At 56.4% G+C, this 16,923-nt stretch overlaps 1 protein-coding gene and 1 long non-coding RNA gene across 3 annotated transcripts in view; one reads left to right on the top strand and one right to left on the bottom strand.

Annotated features, from left to right (window-relative positions):
- GSG1L (GSG1 like) overlaps positions 1-16,923 on the top strand; it is a 200,997-nt gene that overhangs the window by 138,649 nt on the left and 45,425 nt on the right. The gene's annotated exons all lie outside the window — the stretch shown is intronic.
- On the bottom strand, positions 9,828-11,910 carry LOC306649302. Its single transcript, XR_013760620.1, has 3 exons — positions 11,526-11,910; positions 10,406-10,568; positions 9,828-10,306 (listed from the first exon to the last, which is right to left on the bottom strand). It is a non-coding gene; the product is annotated as an uncharacterized lncRNA (long non-coding RNA).

The raw sequence follows: 16,923 nt of genomic DNA, 5'->3' as shown, positions 1-16,923 counted from the left end.
GGATAGATCCCGTTTCCTCTATGCTCGCCTGGGTTGATGGACACTTGGCCGTTCCGACCTTTTGCCTGTTGTGATTAACGCTGCTGTGAACCTCCACGGGCTGGAGTCTGTGGGCATGGATTTTCATTTCTCTTGGGCATATAAAAGGGAGCAATTGCTGGGTCACAAGGTAACTCCGTGTTTGACTTTTAATTCAGACATATTTTGTGCCAGCCAACGGAACACCCCCAGATGCTCAGCACCTCTGCAGCCCCAGCCAAGGAAAATGCAATCTCGTTTTGTCCTGAAGATTAAAAGACATCTCCCTCTTTCTGTCTCTCCCTCAGAGGCCCCAGGCAGAATCTCCTCTATAAATTAAGGCTTTTGAAGATAGGAACTGGGATGGGAAGTCTTTTCTAAGAGGGTTTGCTTCTCCTTTCCTGCAAATCTCCAGAATGAGGAAGATTGGGGCCGCCAACCTGTTGAATAAAGGGGAAAGAAAGCGGGGTGCTTACAGGGGAGAAGCAGAAATTAACATCTCAAAATATTCTGCAGCCACATGCATTGGGGCGGTAATCCATCCACACTCTGCAGATTGACCTAAGGTTGATCCGTACCAGTGCACAGCTAGCTTGCAGCTGGCCAGGGCAAAGTTCCTGCCCCATCAGGCAATACAGAGAATCCTGTTTTCACATAGCCTAATTTGACCATCAGAAGGATTTGTTAGAAAATCTGATTTTTTTTCATTGCTACTTGGTATTTATCAAGTGTTCCATTCATGGAATAAAATCCAAACTCCTTGCCATAAGTACAAAATGTGGCCTTGACCTTCCTGTCCCATGTCATCTGCTGCTGCCCATTGCCCGCCCCAGATGTTGCTCAGACTCTGAGCCTGGCCTCTGCCTGGGCCTCACCTGGGCCTCGCTTGCCTCCTGCCCTCCCCCAACACTGCAAACCCCCCTCCTCGGCATTCAGGCCTCGCTGAACGTCACCTCCATAGGAGCAGTCACCTTCCAGTTCCTTCTGATTGGTTTTTCTTAATATCACTTACCAATTTCCAAGCAGCATCTAAAATGTGGCAGGCACTCAATAAATATTTGTTGAGTGGATAAAAGAACTTACATAACCACACATCACTTAAAGATGGGGACACGTCTGAGAGCTGTGCCGTTGGGCGATTCTGTCATCATGGGAACATCACAGCGCGCTGAGGCGCACCCAGACTCCAGGGGCCTGGCGATGCCGGGGGGGGGGGGGGGGGGGGGGGGGGGGGGGGAGGGGGGGGGGAGTGCAGGGAACCGGAGCCGCTGAGCCTGCCGCCACAGGGCAGGCTGCTCACACGTGTTTGAGAGGCTGGAGCACGCTCTGGGACCTTCGCTATGGGACCAGGAACCCTCTGAACGTAAGGGTCCCTGCTCCACTTCTGTGACACCAGCAGAGGTGAATAACACCTTAGGCTATGACCTCACACTGCGACAAGGTCACTAGCTGATAGGAATTTTGTCGTCTTAAGGGGTCACTTGTATACGTGGCCATGATTGACTGACAGGTCCTTGGCAGCACAGAACGATACATTAATTAGTTCATTTTTTGCACCCCTGGACCCCAGGTGGGGTTCCTCATCCTGGCCACAACTGGGGCTGAATCTTTCTGTCTCCATCTGGTCCTGTGCATTGGAGGGTGTTTTGCTGCATCGTCTTCCCTCTCAAGTCTCGACAGCCCTAAGGGACTTTTCAGTGGGCAGTGTTCCCGGGGGTGGCTCACCTGGAGCGGCTCACACGGAGTCTGTGAGATTGCACCGGGCTGGGTGCCCAGCTAGCAGTGTGGGCGCCCTGGGGCGGGGTGCAGTGGGCACCCTGGGAGGGTCTGCTCCAGGAGTGACAGGTCAGGATGAGGAGATGCAGATAGACTGCTCTTGGGGTGGGGGTAGTGGAGAGGTCCCCACAGGCATCTGGCCACAGGAGGTGGTGGCAGGGAACAGGTGCAGACGGATTCTGGAGAAGCAACATCGGCAGGTCTTGAGTCCACGCACTGGAGGGCCAGGGTGGGAGGCGGCTGTGGCTTGGGAGCCCTGGAGGGGGACAACAGGTGCATCTGGGTGTGGGCTTATCAGGGCTGGGTCTCTGCAGGGCGGGGGGAGGAGCAGGGGAGGAGAGAGATGAGGCAGGAGCCTGGAGGCAGAGGAAGGTGATGAACAGACCCACGGGGATAGAGGGAGACATGGTGCTGAGGGGATGCAGAGCAGGGGACAGGCAGGGATGGAGGGGGCGGATTCCGGGAGAAACCCGCAGCAGAGTCTGACATTTCCTGAGCCTCCACTGTGTCCCAGGTCCGTTGTCCAGGTGAATCCTACAGAGAAGGTCTCAGGCTCTCCTCCGAGCCCCCTCCCCACCTCCTAGAAGCCTGGGGCTTCCTTTATATGTGCTCTGTGCCCCCAGGGCCTGCCCCCACCTGGAGCCCTGTTCTTCCCTGTACAGGGCAGGTCCCAGGCAATCCATGGAGAACCAGGACTCTCAAAGCAGGTGACCCCTCCCCCTGTCTCCGTCCCCTCTGTCCGAGCGCTCTGCTCTGTCCACGCCCCGCTCAGCCTCACCTCACCTCCCCTTTGAAAGCTCATGAAGCTCAGGGTGAAGCGGCCTCTTCTCTCTTTCGGGTCACTTCCTGGAGTTGAAATTCAGATGCCCATCAGCAGCCTGGATGGAAACTGGGTGAGCTCCTGAGTGACAGCCCAGAATGGAACCGCTGGGCACGGGGACCTGATGGAACAGCACTGCTCCAGCCAGCCTGGGGGGAGGGTGCCGTCTGTCACTCAGGATGTGATGACTGTCACTCAGGATGTGATGACAAAGAGGCCGTGAACTGGGTGGCTAGAGGAAACCATAGATATCATCTGTAGGTCACTGTCCTGCAGAGGCCGGAAGTTCAAGATCAAAGCCCTGGCTGATTTGCTGTCTCCTGAGGGCTTCCTGGTTTACAGACCATGCCTTCTGGCTGTGTCCTCACTTGGAAGAAGAGGAAGGCAGCTCTTTGGGGTCTCTTTTTAGGAGGCCACTAATCCCATTCACAGGGCTCCTACCCCATGACCTCATCACCTCCCAGAAGCCCCGCCCCCAATACCACTGGGCAGAAAATTAGGTCTCAACAGGTGAATTTTGGGGAAACACAGACATTTAGGCTGTAGTAGTGGCCACAGGAAAAATGTCACCCCAGTGTTGCCAGGGTTTCTGATTTTTACAAGAGAAGCCAAAACTCCCATATTTTAATGGATATCTTCCAGATTTTTGAAAAGTTGGCCAAAAGGCACATCAGGTTTTAAGGGTCTTGCCAACATCTGCAGTTGGATTCAGCCCCCAGCCTGCCAGTTTTCGATCGCGGCTATACATATTTCTATCTGAGTATTTGTAATAATCGATTTTACTTCACTGTTGATGTCAGGCTGCTCATTAGCTTTGGGGCAATGGCGAGTCGTCTCCCCGAGGCTGGTCTACTGCCTGGTATTTAGAGGGTACTTCCTAAATGTTTGTTGCATGAATGAGCTGGAGTGTTACAGGTGTCAGTGGCCCACCAACATTCAGAATGTTCTAGAGGGGAACCAGGACCTGTCAGCTGGAGACGCCAAGGGAGTCTTCTTCAGAAGGCGGGGCGGCAGGGCAGCTGCGTCCTGTCATTGGTCTCCCCGAAGTTGATCGTTGGTGATTTATATTCTGCCACCTCCTTTGCAGGCTCCTGGAAACAAGGTCCAGGGACTCTGCGGGCCATCAGGCCTTTCATACCAATGAGCCTGGCCCCAGGCACAGGGCCAGGTAGAAACTGGGCCTTGGGGGGACAGGGAAAGGCCAGAATTTTAATAAGTTTAATACAAATTGGAAAGCAAAACCCACATTGGTGGAAATGCTGGCTTCTAGAGGTTTTAATGGACTTAGAGGAGTGGGTGGAGCAGAGGATGCTAGGAACTCAAGGGCCTGCTCTCTGGGATTTGCAAGGAGAGTGGGGCAGGCCTGGAGGCCCCAGGCGCTGGTCCAAGGGCAGGCTGGATGTGGGGCGCACTTCCAGGAAGCCGAAGGTCCTGAGGGCGTGGTCTCAGGGGAAAACCAAGTCAGTGGCTGGGGCAGGCAGAGGTCTTGGGTACCCTCTTCACAGTGGACGGACTCTGTCCAGCAGTGGGCAGTACAGGCACAAGATCCAGCTGCAACGGAGTGAACTGGGTAGGCAATCAAGGAGGGAAAACTGAGACCAAAACCTTGTGGGAGGGAAAGGCTGGGGCTTCTGGAGTCCCTCATGCACCCAGTGGGTGAGGGAGCCCAACTGCAGTCTCTCCAACCAGAGGGAGCCAGCTTGAGGAACTCCCGGGCAGCCCACAGGAAGGGGCCCCCCTAGTCTGAGCTGTGCACCACTGGTCCAAGTGGGAGCCAGGCCTACCCTCTGCCTCCTAGATGGTCCCCCCTTGCCACTGACTTGCCACCTCACCTTCACCAGAGAGGAGAAGCAAGCCCAGAGAGGTTAACTATCATGCCTAAAGTCACACAGCTGTGAGTGGGGGAGGCAGGCCTGGAGCCATGACCCCTTCCCGTGAACTCTGCCTCACCGTGCTCCAGCGTGAGCTTCGTGGTGACCTGGGTCTTGTTTATCCCTGCCTCTGCTCACTAGAGTGTGAGCCTCAGGCCAGGACTCGGTCTGTTCTGGTTTGTTCCTGGGTCCTCCGTGCCTGGCAAGGGGCTCGGCATGACGGCAGCCACGCCCAGAGCTCATTCCTGGGGAGGGGGCTGGACGCTAACAGGTGCTCCAGTGCAGGTCTGGTGAGGAAGGCGAGGTGCTGAAGGAGATGATGCCCAGCGGGGGTTATCACCTCCACTGCACCTCCGATCGAGTTCTCCGTCTTCCCTGGGCCTCGTTCTGGGACATGGGACCGTGGTGTGGCTGCCGTGGGGATCTGAGGAGGGAGCACGTGAGGTACAGGCTTGGCGGGCAGGCGGCTCTCAGGATGATGACTCTGCAGTGTCGTTCCAGGTGCAGCGACGATGCAGGTGGTTCATGAAACAGAGGAGAGTCTGACACCGAGGCGAGGGGGGGTCTCTGTGCAAGAGGACACAGAGGCAGACACACCCAGGCAGAGTCAGAGACACAGGCAGAGCGAGACACGGGGAGGCAGGGACACGGGACGGCGGGGGAGAGGCAGGGAGACAGGAGGAGCAGCAGGTCTGCAGCACAGACGCCTCCGCTCCACGTGTGGGAGTTGTCCGAATCCCCCAGAGGCTCCTGGTCAAGTGGTCAGCATAGCCAGGGACTGGATCCCAGGCAGTGGTGGGACGTGGCCACTTCCCAAGGGAGTATAGAACCCAAGACACGTCCGGATGGTTTTCACCCCTGATGAATCCAGTTCAGAGGTCCATGTTTGGGAGTGGATGACATGGGGTCAGAAGCCTGGAGGACCCAGAGCAGGGTGGGATTGAGGTAGGGGGGAGGCACGGAGGCCCCAGGGAGTTTCTGGACTGGGTCTTTGGGTGACCAGGAGCCCAGCATGTGGACATGGCTGAGGCTGACTCACAGAGAGCAGCTGGGGCTGGTGCCATCTTGGTTTCTGGCACCAGATGGAACCCAATCGCTCACACCCAACCCATCCCTGAGTCTCATGGAGGGACCGTGTTCTGTCCATCTGCGTCTGGAGCCCAGGACTCCGCGGGCACCTCTGTCGAGGGAATGAATGTCTGGCCTGGGTGCGGTTGTCTCTGCACGTGGGCTGGGATCCTTCCTGGTGGCCAGAACACAGCCAGCAGGGAGGGCTCTGGCCTCGGAGAGCAGATCCAGTCCTCGGCTCTGCAGGTCGAGACTTGAGGCTTCCCTCAGAGTCTCCCACGGGCGCCGTGGCCTTCATTCTGCTCATTCTGCTCTGTAAATGCCTTTCTGCTCTCATTTCTGGTTTCGGGTCGTCTCATGGTCCAAGGGCCTGAGACTTATTGGATCTGAGGCAAAGCTGTATTTTTAAAGGTCACGCTGTAATTTCATCTCTCGATGCTTTTCTTGGTGGTGGCTGCAGGTGAGCAGAGGGGAGGGACAGCACCCTTGAGAAGATTAAGTCCAGTTGATGACCTGGCTTTCGAGGGCTTTTCTCAGAGCTGCGGGGTGTGGCTGTCCTAGGGGGGGGCAGCAAGGGGCTGAGCTGCATGGGCCTCCGACCGTTTCCGTGTCACAGGTTTATAGTGGGCTTCTCTGGCTTTACCTTCCTCCTTCTTTAAGGGGAACGGTCATGACTGTTCTTTGGAAACCTCTTTGGCATTCTCAGGCCATGTTGATTGCACCCATCCTCAGCCCAGAAGTGGCCCCTGGTCACCATGCTCAGTTCAGGGGTAGGCCAATGCAGCACACACCAGGCAATGACACTCAGTCCTGTGAGGTTGGCGGCAACTGCTAAGACACCAGCGATGCTCTTCCTTAAGATGTGAAGATGTGAGCGCGGAGCCAAGCGGCTCACCATGTCCCTGCCTGGAAATGAGGACAACACAGAGTCTGAGGGGAAGGACACAGACTGCTTGCCACAGCCCTCCAGGGCCTGGACCATGCTCTACATCGTGCCAAGTGACCCCTGGGCCTCTGAGTTACATGAGTTAATGTATTTACTCCATTTTAAAATCCAGTTACAGCTCTGTTTTCACCACTTGTGGCCCTAAGTGTCCTAATACAGCTGGGGTGGGCTTTGCCACAAAGCACGGTGAGCCTTCAGCATAGGGTGGCTGGGAGGGGCTGGGCCAGGGCCACAGGACTCCTGGGCTGTTGTGTCTGTTCCTCCTGCCCCAGTAGGAGGGGCTTGGGCTTCAGACTGTCATCACAAAACTCTGGTAATCCTGGGAGCGATGGAGGCCTTGGGCCCGGGCCTCTCTGTGGCCTTGCAGACTGTGCCTCTGGGACATAGTGACATAGTAAGTGCTGGAGTAGGTGTAAAGAACCAAATGATAATAAATGTAACTGGGTTAAATTCACCAATTAAAAGAGTTCTTGGGCTATAGAAATGAAAACAACCAGATCCAACAGTACAGGAGGTACACTTTAAAAGATATAGAAAGGTAGAAAAGGATGGAAAAAGATATAGCTGGGGCTGTGGATATAGCTCAGTGGGTAGAGTGCTTGTCTCACAAGCACAAGGCCCTGGGTTCAATCCCCAGCACCACAAAATAAATAAATAAATAAATAAAGAATAAAAATAAAAAAAAAAAATCTACCTGGAAAATACAAACCAAAGTAGTCTGGGTTAACAGTAATATAATAGGAAATTAAGACCAAAATAATAATCATCATCATCATCATCACAAGGGTCAAATAATGAAAGCATAGATATAAAAATTGATTCATTACAAGCATGTATTTACCTACAAAGGATCGAGCACTTGTCTGGCACCAGGCACTGGGATTGATCCCCAGCAGGGCAAGAGGAAGTAATCCAGCAGTAACTGTCAGGATGAAATAGACAAACCAGCAATGGTAGGTAGAGATTTTTTTTTTTTAACTCAAAAAACCCATCTCAGAGGCTGGTAGAGAAAGAGTCACAAAGGTTCTGAGCTATAGAAGGCTCCAACCACACAGTTAATGAACTTGGATTATTAAATATATAAAGAACTCTGTGACCCCCGGCCCCCAAATAAACCTTTGGAGGACACACATTTCTTTCAGGACCTCACATACAGACCATAAACAGACAGGCTGAGTTCTGGGTTCAAAACAGCATTTTGTGTTTTCAAAATTCTGTCATGGTCTGCTTTGTGTGTGTGTGCGTGTGAGAGAGAGAGAGAGGGATAGGTGCTGGGAAAGAGGAACGGCTGTGGCCAGTCGGGCTGGGGCTGGAGGGGAACTTCAGGCAGGGCCTTTAGACTCTGTGGTCTGGGCCGGGCAGTGAGTGCTCCCTAGGAGGGAGAACCTTCTCCAGCCCCAGCAGCCCGCCGAGGCTCAGGCCTGCCCCACCCTGCTCAGGTCTGGCCCCGGGCCCAGCTCTACCTGGAGCCCCGCAGGACTGTGTGCTAGTTACCTGTGTCTGCATAGCAATGGTGCCACCAGCTTAGCAACCGAATGGTTTACAGCTATCAGCTCCCAGATCCGCAAGTCAGGAGTCTGGGACTGGCCCTGGGGATGCTGGGCAATGTCACAGCCAAGGCGTTGACCAGAGTGGGACCTTCCAGAACCTTGGGTTGCTTGCCACGAGGACCCCACCATGGCCACTGATTTCCACAGGCCCTCCGAGGGCCAAAGCCTCCCTGTAGGAGAGGTGCCACAGTCTTAAGTCGGGTAGTCACCTACATCTTGTCACCGCGTCATGTCTTGTTGACAGTGGCCATTAAGGGGAGAGATGAAGTGAGGGATGAAGTGAGGGACGAAGCGTGGGATTGGCTTAGAATCTGCCCGCCACCCCCTCATAAATGGCAGCTCGATAGACTCAGCAGAGAGCACCCTGTGGCTCAAAGCTGAATGGTGTGTGACATGTCCCTTTGGGTCGGGTCACCCCTGAGACAGTCAAGATGCCCTAGGCCACTGGCCGCTCTGGGCTATAGGGTCTCCACAGTGGATGAGTCTGCACTGACATTTCCAACTGTAGCGAACTTGTCATGGCCACATGTCATGGCCACGCCCACCGGGGAAAGGCCTGTACCTGAGCCTGCGGAGAGGAGGGAGTAAGAAGATGCGGGGGGTCTGGGGAAAGAAGGCCTGGAGCAGTGCAGACACCAGTGCAAGGGCCCTGTGGCAGGAGCCAGCTGGGCCTTCCAGGGACGTGGAGACCAGAGTGACCAGAGAGGAGCCCAAGAGGGAAGAGGGTGGGAGGTGAGGCCAGCGATGGAGACAGAAATGCCCTCCGCCATGTCTTTTCCTGTTGATCCCTGTGGGTGGATCCTTAAGATGTTTTCCAGCCTTTTCTATAATAAATGCCCTTGTCCATAAATCTTTGCCCCCGCCTGCAAATCTATCCAAGGCTCATTCCTCCAGTGGAACTGCTGGGTCAAAAGGAAAGCGCGTGCTCATCCTCGACAGCCACGGACAGATGCCACTCCAAAGAGGCGGCGGCCCACCGGCCCCTCTGGGGTCCTCTGTGCCCTGACGTCCTTGGTCCCTCCCTGGACTCCGTGTTTCCCACGGAGCTGCTGCCGTCTCCCTAGGCACCTGTCTTTCCTCTGTCCCCAGTCCCCTCCCTCCCTTCGGACGCCAACTCTGCTGAGCAGCTGGCTTGGCGTCCAGGAGCCCTCAGTGGACACTTCTCCTCCATGGAGAGACTCCCCCAGGAAGACTCACCAACCGTGTTTTCTGGGCGCCTTCCCCAGGAGTGGGAAGCTCCCTTGTGGCTGTTTGGGGACAATGAGTGAGGCCGTGCTTGCCACCATTGGTCTCTGGGCAGAGAGCTCCCTGCCAGGAGGGAGTGGGCACAGCCAGCAGGACCCTGCCCAGCCTGTGAATCGAGACCCCATGCCACCTGGACTCACAGGTTCTTAGTGTCCTCGCGTCCCCGAAGGAGACCAACCCCTTCCTCTGGGGTTCAGCCAAAGAGAGACCCTCTGCCGCTTGGCTGGAGGAAAGCGGGCCTGGAACTTCTCAGGGGGGTTGCGCCCCTCGGTGCCCCTTCCCAAGGGCTTCCCAGGCCTGTCACCTGGGTGTGTGACACTTCTGGAGCCCACCCCACGTGCTGAGGGGACCTGCCGCCGGCCTCCTGGCTACCCCCATGCCCCTTCCTCTCACTTGGCACGTGTCCCCCACGTCACCCTCTCTGCTGGCCACGGCAGCCACTATCGACTTAGCCTTTGCCTCTAAACCACTCACAATTTTTTTTTTTTAAACTGAAATTTATTCAGAGAGGAAACGTCAGATCACTACCAGGAATGAAAAGCCTTTATTTGCAATAAAGAGAAGGCGGCTGTGAAAGGGATCACCACTGTCCACACGCCTGTGTGGCACCTGCAGCCCTGGCTCAGGGGCGCCTTTGCTGCCCCGACCCACGTCCCAGGGATGCTGGCAGCTTTGTCAGTCCTTTCTGATCCTTACGCCAGGGCTGTGTGCGTGCCCGCGTTCTTCCTCATGAGCAGAGGCTAATTAGTCCCGTGGTTCTGCCAGCTCTCAACCATCCTGGTCGAGGGGGCCCCCTGGAGAGCCAAGAAGGCACCCGAGGCCTGGCAGAACCTGCATGTGGCTCCAGCCCCTGTGCTACACTCTCAAGACGCTCCCACTCTCCCGGACCCTGCTCTTAAAGATGACACACCATGAGCTGGCACGGTGGTGCATGGCTGTAATCCCAACCACTGAGGAGGCTGAGGCAGGAGGATTGGAAGTTTGAGGCCAGCCTCTGCAACTTGATGAGACCCTGTTTCAAAAAAAAAAAAAAAAAAAAAAAAAAAATTGAAAGGGCCGGGGAGCAGCTCTGGGTTCCACCCCCGGTACCAATAAATAAATAAGTACACACCGTGGCCTGTGAGTGGCAGGGCTGGAAGCCAAGGGCAGGGCCATCTGGGGGCTGCTGAGAAAGTGGCCCGTGACAGCTAGGACTTGGGGTGTCACATAGGTCAGAGGCCATTCCTCATAGAGGCAGCCAAAGTCCAAGGCTTGGGCGAATGTGAAGAGCACATCTGTGGGATGTAAATTTTCAGGGTAAGAATGTGGAGGAGGCAGGAGGAGATGGGCAGGATCCTCAGGGCAAGTACGTTTCAGGGGGGCCTTTGCCTCTGTGGGTACCAACTTCACTTCCCTGTGCCCCAGGGATGCAAAGAAGCAGCCTCAAGTGGGGCCTCGGGCCTTTCGGGGCACCCAGCCCAGATCTACACGTTGGGTCCTTCTTGGTATGAGTCTGCTTTTCCTTGCTCTGACCAGAAGACCTGGGGGAACAACTTAGAGGAGAGACACTTATTTTGAGCCACGGTTTCAGAGATGCGGTCCACGGCGGCGACTCCACAGCCCTGGGCCAAGGTGAGGGGAGCATCATGGCGGAGGGACCTGCTGGAGGAGCCTGCTCTGCTCGCTGTGGCCAGAAAACAGAGAAAGGGCGCCCTTCCGGGCACGTCCCCAGGGACCCGCCTCCTCCAGCCACGCCCACCTGCCCGGGTTACCACCCAGTCCGTCCCTCCAGCCAGGATGGACTGAGCAGGTTCCAGTCATCACCTCTGATCGGTCGTGTCCACACTGGAGCTTTGGGGGTGCGTATCCCAACCAGAGCCCATGGGACCCATCCTTGTTCCCTCACCTCCCCTGTCCCACCCCCAGGCAGGCCGCTCCACCTGACCTCAGGTGAGGAGGAACAAAAACGGGGCTGCCTGATCCTGCGTCCTCCCAAACCTGTATCCTCAGACACCTGCCGTGGGCTTTGGACATCCCCCAAGCCGAGGCCACGAGTAAACCTTCAGACGCCCAGTCACCCAAGCGAGGAAGGAGGCAGGGTAATAGGGTCCTGGGGGGCTTGGGCACAGGTCCATTGATATAGAAAGCCAGCCCCGCACCTCTTCGCCCGGGTTCCCCAGACCCTGCTCGTCCCCGGGTCAGTCCTCCTGGACCATCTGGACCCCATCTGCAGGGGCTGTGCCCTTCGTCACCTTGGGGCTGGGTGGGGGTGGCTGGGTAGACAAGGCTCACGGAGATTCAGCAAGGTCCCCCTTAAATGTCACCTCTGCTCTGGGCCACTTCATTTAAAAGTCGGAATCCAAGCAAGAGGCAGGGTAATGATTCAAGCGATCTGAAAGGAGAGCTCGCGGGGCAGGAGTCGGACGCGCCGCTGCGGGGTCGGGGCGCCTCAGTAATTACCGCGCTCCCGAAAGGCCCTGCTCCAGAAGATGCCCGCCCGCGCCCCTGTCCTCGGAGGACAGAGCGAGAAATTAGCTTAAATTGGAACTGGAAAGATTTAGGTTATGTGTAAGGAGGAACTTTTAAAACTCTGAAATATGCTACCGAGAGAGGCTGCGGGTTCTCCGGAGAGTGGCTAAAAATAGCTCCTTTTTTAAAAATAGGTCTGGGTGGCTTTAAACAGCAGCGCGAGGCTGGGGGAGGCGTCAAGAGCAGGCCTACCTGGGTGCACGCCACCCCCCGCCAGGCTGAAGGGCACCAGTGGGGACAGCCTGCGGTCTCTGTGGGGCCAGCCGCTGGGGACTTGGGGTTTGTGGAGATAAAGGATTTATTTTCCCTCTGCCTCCAGCTAGTGGGTGTGGGAACACCAGCCTTAGAATCCCGATTGCTCTTTCTCCGGGAGCCTGTGCCTGCTGGCTGATGTTAACTGGGTCAGTCCCACAGTCGCCCAGTGCTTCCCAGTTCCCCCAGGCCCTCCCCAGTCCCCCCAGGCCCTCCCCAGTCCTGACCCTCCCAGGTCGGGAGCTTGCTGAGACCCAGGCCTCCCAGCTGCCCACCTGCCCACCCCTCCAGCACCCCCTCGGGCGGAGCAGCATCCTGTTCTGCAGGCGGCCTGCAGCTGCGCTCCCGGACCCCGCGGCTTCTGTTTCTCTCCCACCCGTCCTCCGCTAGGCAGTGAGGCCTGGGTTCCATCCCCAGTACCTGGTGCCCTCAGGATGAAGTCCCTCCTGCCTCGATGGCTCAGAGCTGTTCGAGAAGGGTCCTCCTCAGCCCGCGGCCCGGGTCATCTTCCACCAGCCCCACTGCACCAGCTCAGGAGATCCTCCTGCCTCAGCCTCCATGCCCAGCAGGGTGCCTCCCCACCTCCCCAGCTGGCAGACCCCTGGGCTTCCCATCTCTGCTGCTCTGACTCCCCATGGAGCCCTGGAGCCCGGCTGCACTGTCCCCCCCCCAACCTCTTGGAGCATTGGGAGGCCTGGCCACTTGCCCCGATCACTTTCCCTCCATCTAGAAGGAAATTCCGGTGCCTCCCATCCAGGCAGCTGTGCACCGAGTCGTGACTTAGGAGAAGCCGTCACCATGGGGACGAGTCCAGAGGCAGCCTGCCTGTGTGCGGTAGAATGGTGGGTCTTCCTGCAGTGATCTGTCCTTCCTTCCTGCCCTCCTCCACAGACGAGGGAGGGGCGAACTGAGCCAGGGCAGGGAGCAGAGAGCCCAGGTCAGGTCCCACTGGGGGTTGACAGAGTCAGTTCCTCCCGGAGGGTGTGGCCCTGCCCCTGCCCCAGCCTGCAGTTGCAGAAGGAACCGTAGGGGTCGGTGGCAGGCCAGGGGTCCCTCCGCTTGTTACAGAACAGGAGGAACAAACAGGGCAGAGGAACCGAGTGTGGAGGAGCAGGTCAACTGCAGGACCTTTAGACATAGACCTGTGCGTCCAAGTGCAGAAGCGCAGACAATCAGTGGGCCCTTGGCACTTCCTTCCTCACCTCCAGATGGGCCCCCTGGTGACACCTATTCTGGCTCCAGGTATCCTCTGCCCAAGAAATGCAGGTAAAAGCCACAGCTGCTCAACACATCACAGAGGCCAGTTTTAGGATACAATGGTCTTGCCCGTGTCCCCAGCAGAGCAGCACGTGCTGGCTCCTCTGCGGTGCTGGCCCCATGATCATGCCCGCCAAGGGGACAAGGAAGAGGCCGTGGGATAGAGCCCACAGGTAGCAGTTCCTCCCACCCCGGCTCTTTCTCCACCTCCTCGGCTCCTGGCTGTGTCCTCAAGTTAATTCAACAAGTACATGATTTGAGCATTTTAATTTGGGTCTGCAGCCTCTCGGTTCTGTGGTCTCTTGCTAGCCGGCCTGGGAATGTACTTGAGGTCCCCGGTAAATAATTACTTTCCTATTTGAAAAGAAAAGAAGGAAAGAAGAAGAGCCTGGTACCCTGCAGGTGCTTAATACATGCTCAGCGGCTGCCCTACAGCTTTCCCTGGGCTGCCACCCAGCCCCATGGCCTCTGGTTGGTCCTGCTTCCTCCCCATCCCAGTCCTGCCGCCACCTGGCAAGTCCAGAGTAGCTCCCGACCTGCACGAGAATATCGATTTGGACAGGAAGGCTGAGTTCTCGGTGATAACAGCATCTTTAATAATAAACTCTATTATAAATTAATTAATCAGCGACCTCCCCAATATCTCCATTAAATGGAGCATGGAATTCACAGAAGACATCCAAACGTTTGCAAAAGACAACCAGGCCCCATGTGAGCCGGGTCCTGGAAAATAGGTCGCCATCCTTGTTCTGTGTCCTGGCCCAGCAGCATCTGCAGCCTGGAGAGTGTGTCCTCGGAAGGCCTCCTGGGGGCCCTGGTCCACCAGGCCTTGGGGATGCCAGGAACCAGCACCCCACCCCCCAGGGACATGCAAAAGTTTTTCTGGGGCGTCCCAGCTGGAAGCCCTGTGTCACCTGAATGGCATGGCCTTGCTGCCTGAGCTCACTTTAGATTCATTAGGACAGGTCTCCCAGGGCTGGGGACACTGCCCAGCAAGCCAGGTTCAGGTGCTTGTCCACGCTCTGAAAAGCCCGTCCGAACCTTCCCCTCGGCCCTCCAGTCTCCCCCACACCCCACTTCCTGTCTCCTCTCAGCTCTGACCTTGTTTGGGGGAGAGGGGAACGAATCTGCCCAGGAACTGGAAACTCATTACAGGTTCTTGGTGCCCTGCTTCCCTGGCCAGAGCGTCCCATCATAAGCCAGCCCTGTGTTCTAGAACTCTCTCCCACCTTCTCACCTTCTCTTGACCTTGCCTCTACCATTGCCCTCTGGCTGCTGTGCTCCAATCAGGGTAGGCATGGAGACGCCCTCTCCCTCCCGAGCTGAAATCCCTCGGGGGGCCCATGCCCTCTCCCGCCACTGCCCTCCTTCCCTGATGTTCCAGGAAGCGGTATGCTCGAGGTCTTCTCAAGCCTTCCCTCCTCCTCTTCTCAACCTGTCCAGTTGAGCTTCCGTCCCCATGGGCAGTACTGGCCGGAGAGCCAGCTGCGGTCCTCCAGGACCTTCGTGTCAGCAGGATCTACGGTCCCCCCCTGCTTCGCTTTTGCCTTGATAGACGCGCCCCCCGACCCTGGCCACCCCACTCTGGTTTTCCTCCCTCCACCCTGAACTGCCCCTCAGCCTCGCCAGCCAGCCCTCTGGCTCTGCGTAGGACCTAGACGCTGCTGGGCCAGGGCCCCACCTTGGGACTCTTTCTGCCTCTTCCTCAGTTTCTGCTCGAGGTGCATGGAGTTATGTGTCATCCCTGAGCGGATGACTCACATGTTGCATCCCCGTTCTGGCTACTGCGGAACCCGGGCTGTACACTCAGCGGCTCACTTGATGGCTCTGCTTGGGTAGAAAACAGGCATTTCCAGCTAACACAGTCCCTGCAGGGTTCCACCCACCCAAACGTCCTCTTCCTTCAGCCTCTCCATCTTAGTCAACCCTCAGCCCAGGTGCTCACCCCAGAATCCTCAAGGGCCACCGCCGCTCAGACCATCGCAAGTCTGTTCATCTCCAGCCCTAGGCCTTTTTCTGTTGCTGTAACAAAATGTCGGAGACTGGGTAATTTATAAAGAATAGGAGTTTACTTGGCTCAGGGTTCTGGAGTTTGGGAAGGCCAAGAGCATGGAGCCAGCTCTGCCTGCACCTGGTGAGGGTCTCAGAGGGTATCACTGGCCAGGTGGAGCAGGCCCACCAGCTGCGGGCTCTCTTCCCCCTGGAGCCACTGATGCCATCATGGGGACCCCACCCTATGACCTCAGCTAATCCTGCTTACCTTCCAAAGGCCCCGCCTCCAAACTCCATTAGCATATGAATAGGGGGCTTAAGTTCCCACCACTGTGCACTTTGGGGGAACACATGCAAACCAGCTTCAAAACTTCCCTGGAGCTGCTCCCAGCTGATCCAAGCAGCACAGCTCAGCCTGGCCTGTGACATCATCTCCTCTGGACCCTTCTCCCTCCTCCCCTGGAACCCCCCTCTCCAGCCCAAGCACCTCACAACCGATGGTCATTTGTTCATTCAACAAACACACCGAATGTCTACTGTGCACCAGGCACTGGACTAGGTGCTGGGGATTCAGTGGGAAGCAAAACAGATCAGGGCTGTGGCATGGCGTGGTCTCAGACTCCTGCTCCTTTATTCACTCAAGAAACCCTTCATGAAGGCTCCGATGTGCCAAGTGCTATTTTAAGTGCAAATACAAGCCCCTTAATCCTCAGACCATCTGTGAGCCCCGATACAGGCGAGGAAACCGAGGCACAAAAGGCAACCTGCCCAAGGTCACAGAGCTGGGAACTGGACTCCCTCTCTGTGCCTTTGCTTCCTCCTGCCTGACTCCGGGCTTACCTGCTGATTCTCTGGACGTTGTCTCTGAATTCTGATCCGCCCCAGTCCCCACTTGACCGCAGAGTTCGGCTCTCTCCGTCTGACCAGCAGGGAGCAACTGGGTGTCAGTCAGCTCTGGGTTCTGGCTGGCCCACCAGCCCAGCTCTGGCCTCTGGGTCATTGTCCTGCATCCCCAGTGACCTCCAAGATGCCCCAGGGCAGAGAGGAGCCATCCCGACCTCAGGATAAGACTTGGGAATTCCACCTGTGGTGTCTGGAGTTGGGAGATTCCAGAAATCACCAGCAGAGAGATTTACAGCTGTGAGTTTCCTGGGGTGAATCCAAGCCAGGAAGAAATAGCAACGACAGGAAAGTCTCATCCATTTAGTGGCCGCTCATTTAGGAGGTTCCGTAACTCAGTGGAGAGTCGCTTCCCGGTTTGGAGGCGTTGGAAGCATCCCTCCTGCTGAGGATCCTGAGGACCGACACTGCGGTGGACCTCGCTTTACGGAACGAGTGTGTTTCTTGAAACATGATCGAGTGCCCAATTTCTAAAGCAGAATCTTTAAAATGCAATCAGAGAGCCTCTCCAAGGTGTCTTTGAGTGAATTGTAATTTTCATTTATTGAGTTTTCTTAAAGCACGGCCTTTCCTGTTTGGGGATAAATGGAATTCAATTTAGGAATCAATGCTTTTCTAAACTAAGACTTTGGGAAATTAATTATTCTGCAGCAGGCTGGGCCTAGCTTCCAGGCCTAGCTGGGAGGTTTCGTAGGGAGATACCGTATTGTCGCATCTCTC

The sequence above is a fragment of the Sciurus vulgaris genome, assembly GCF_902686455.1.
Source record: "Sciurus vulgaris genome assembly, chromosome: 18".
NCBI classification, from domain to species: Eukaryota; Metazoa; Chordata; class Mammalia; order Rodentia; family Sciuridae; genus Sciurus; species Sciurus vulgaris.
Note: the sequence above shows the minus strand (reverse complement) of the source record. Positions and strands in the feature narration are given on the sequence as shown.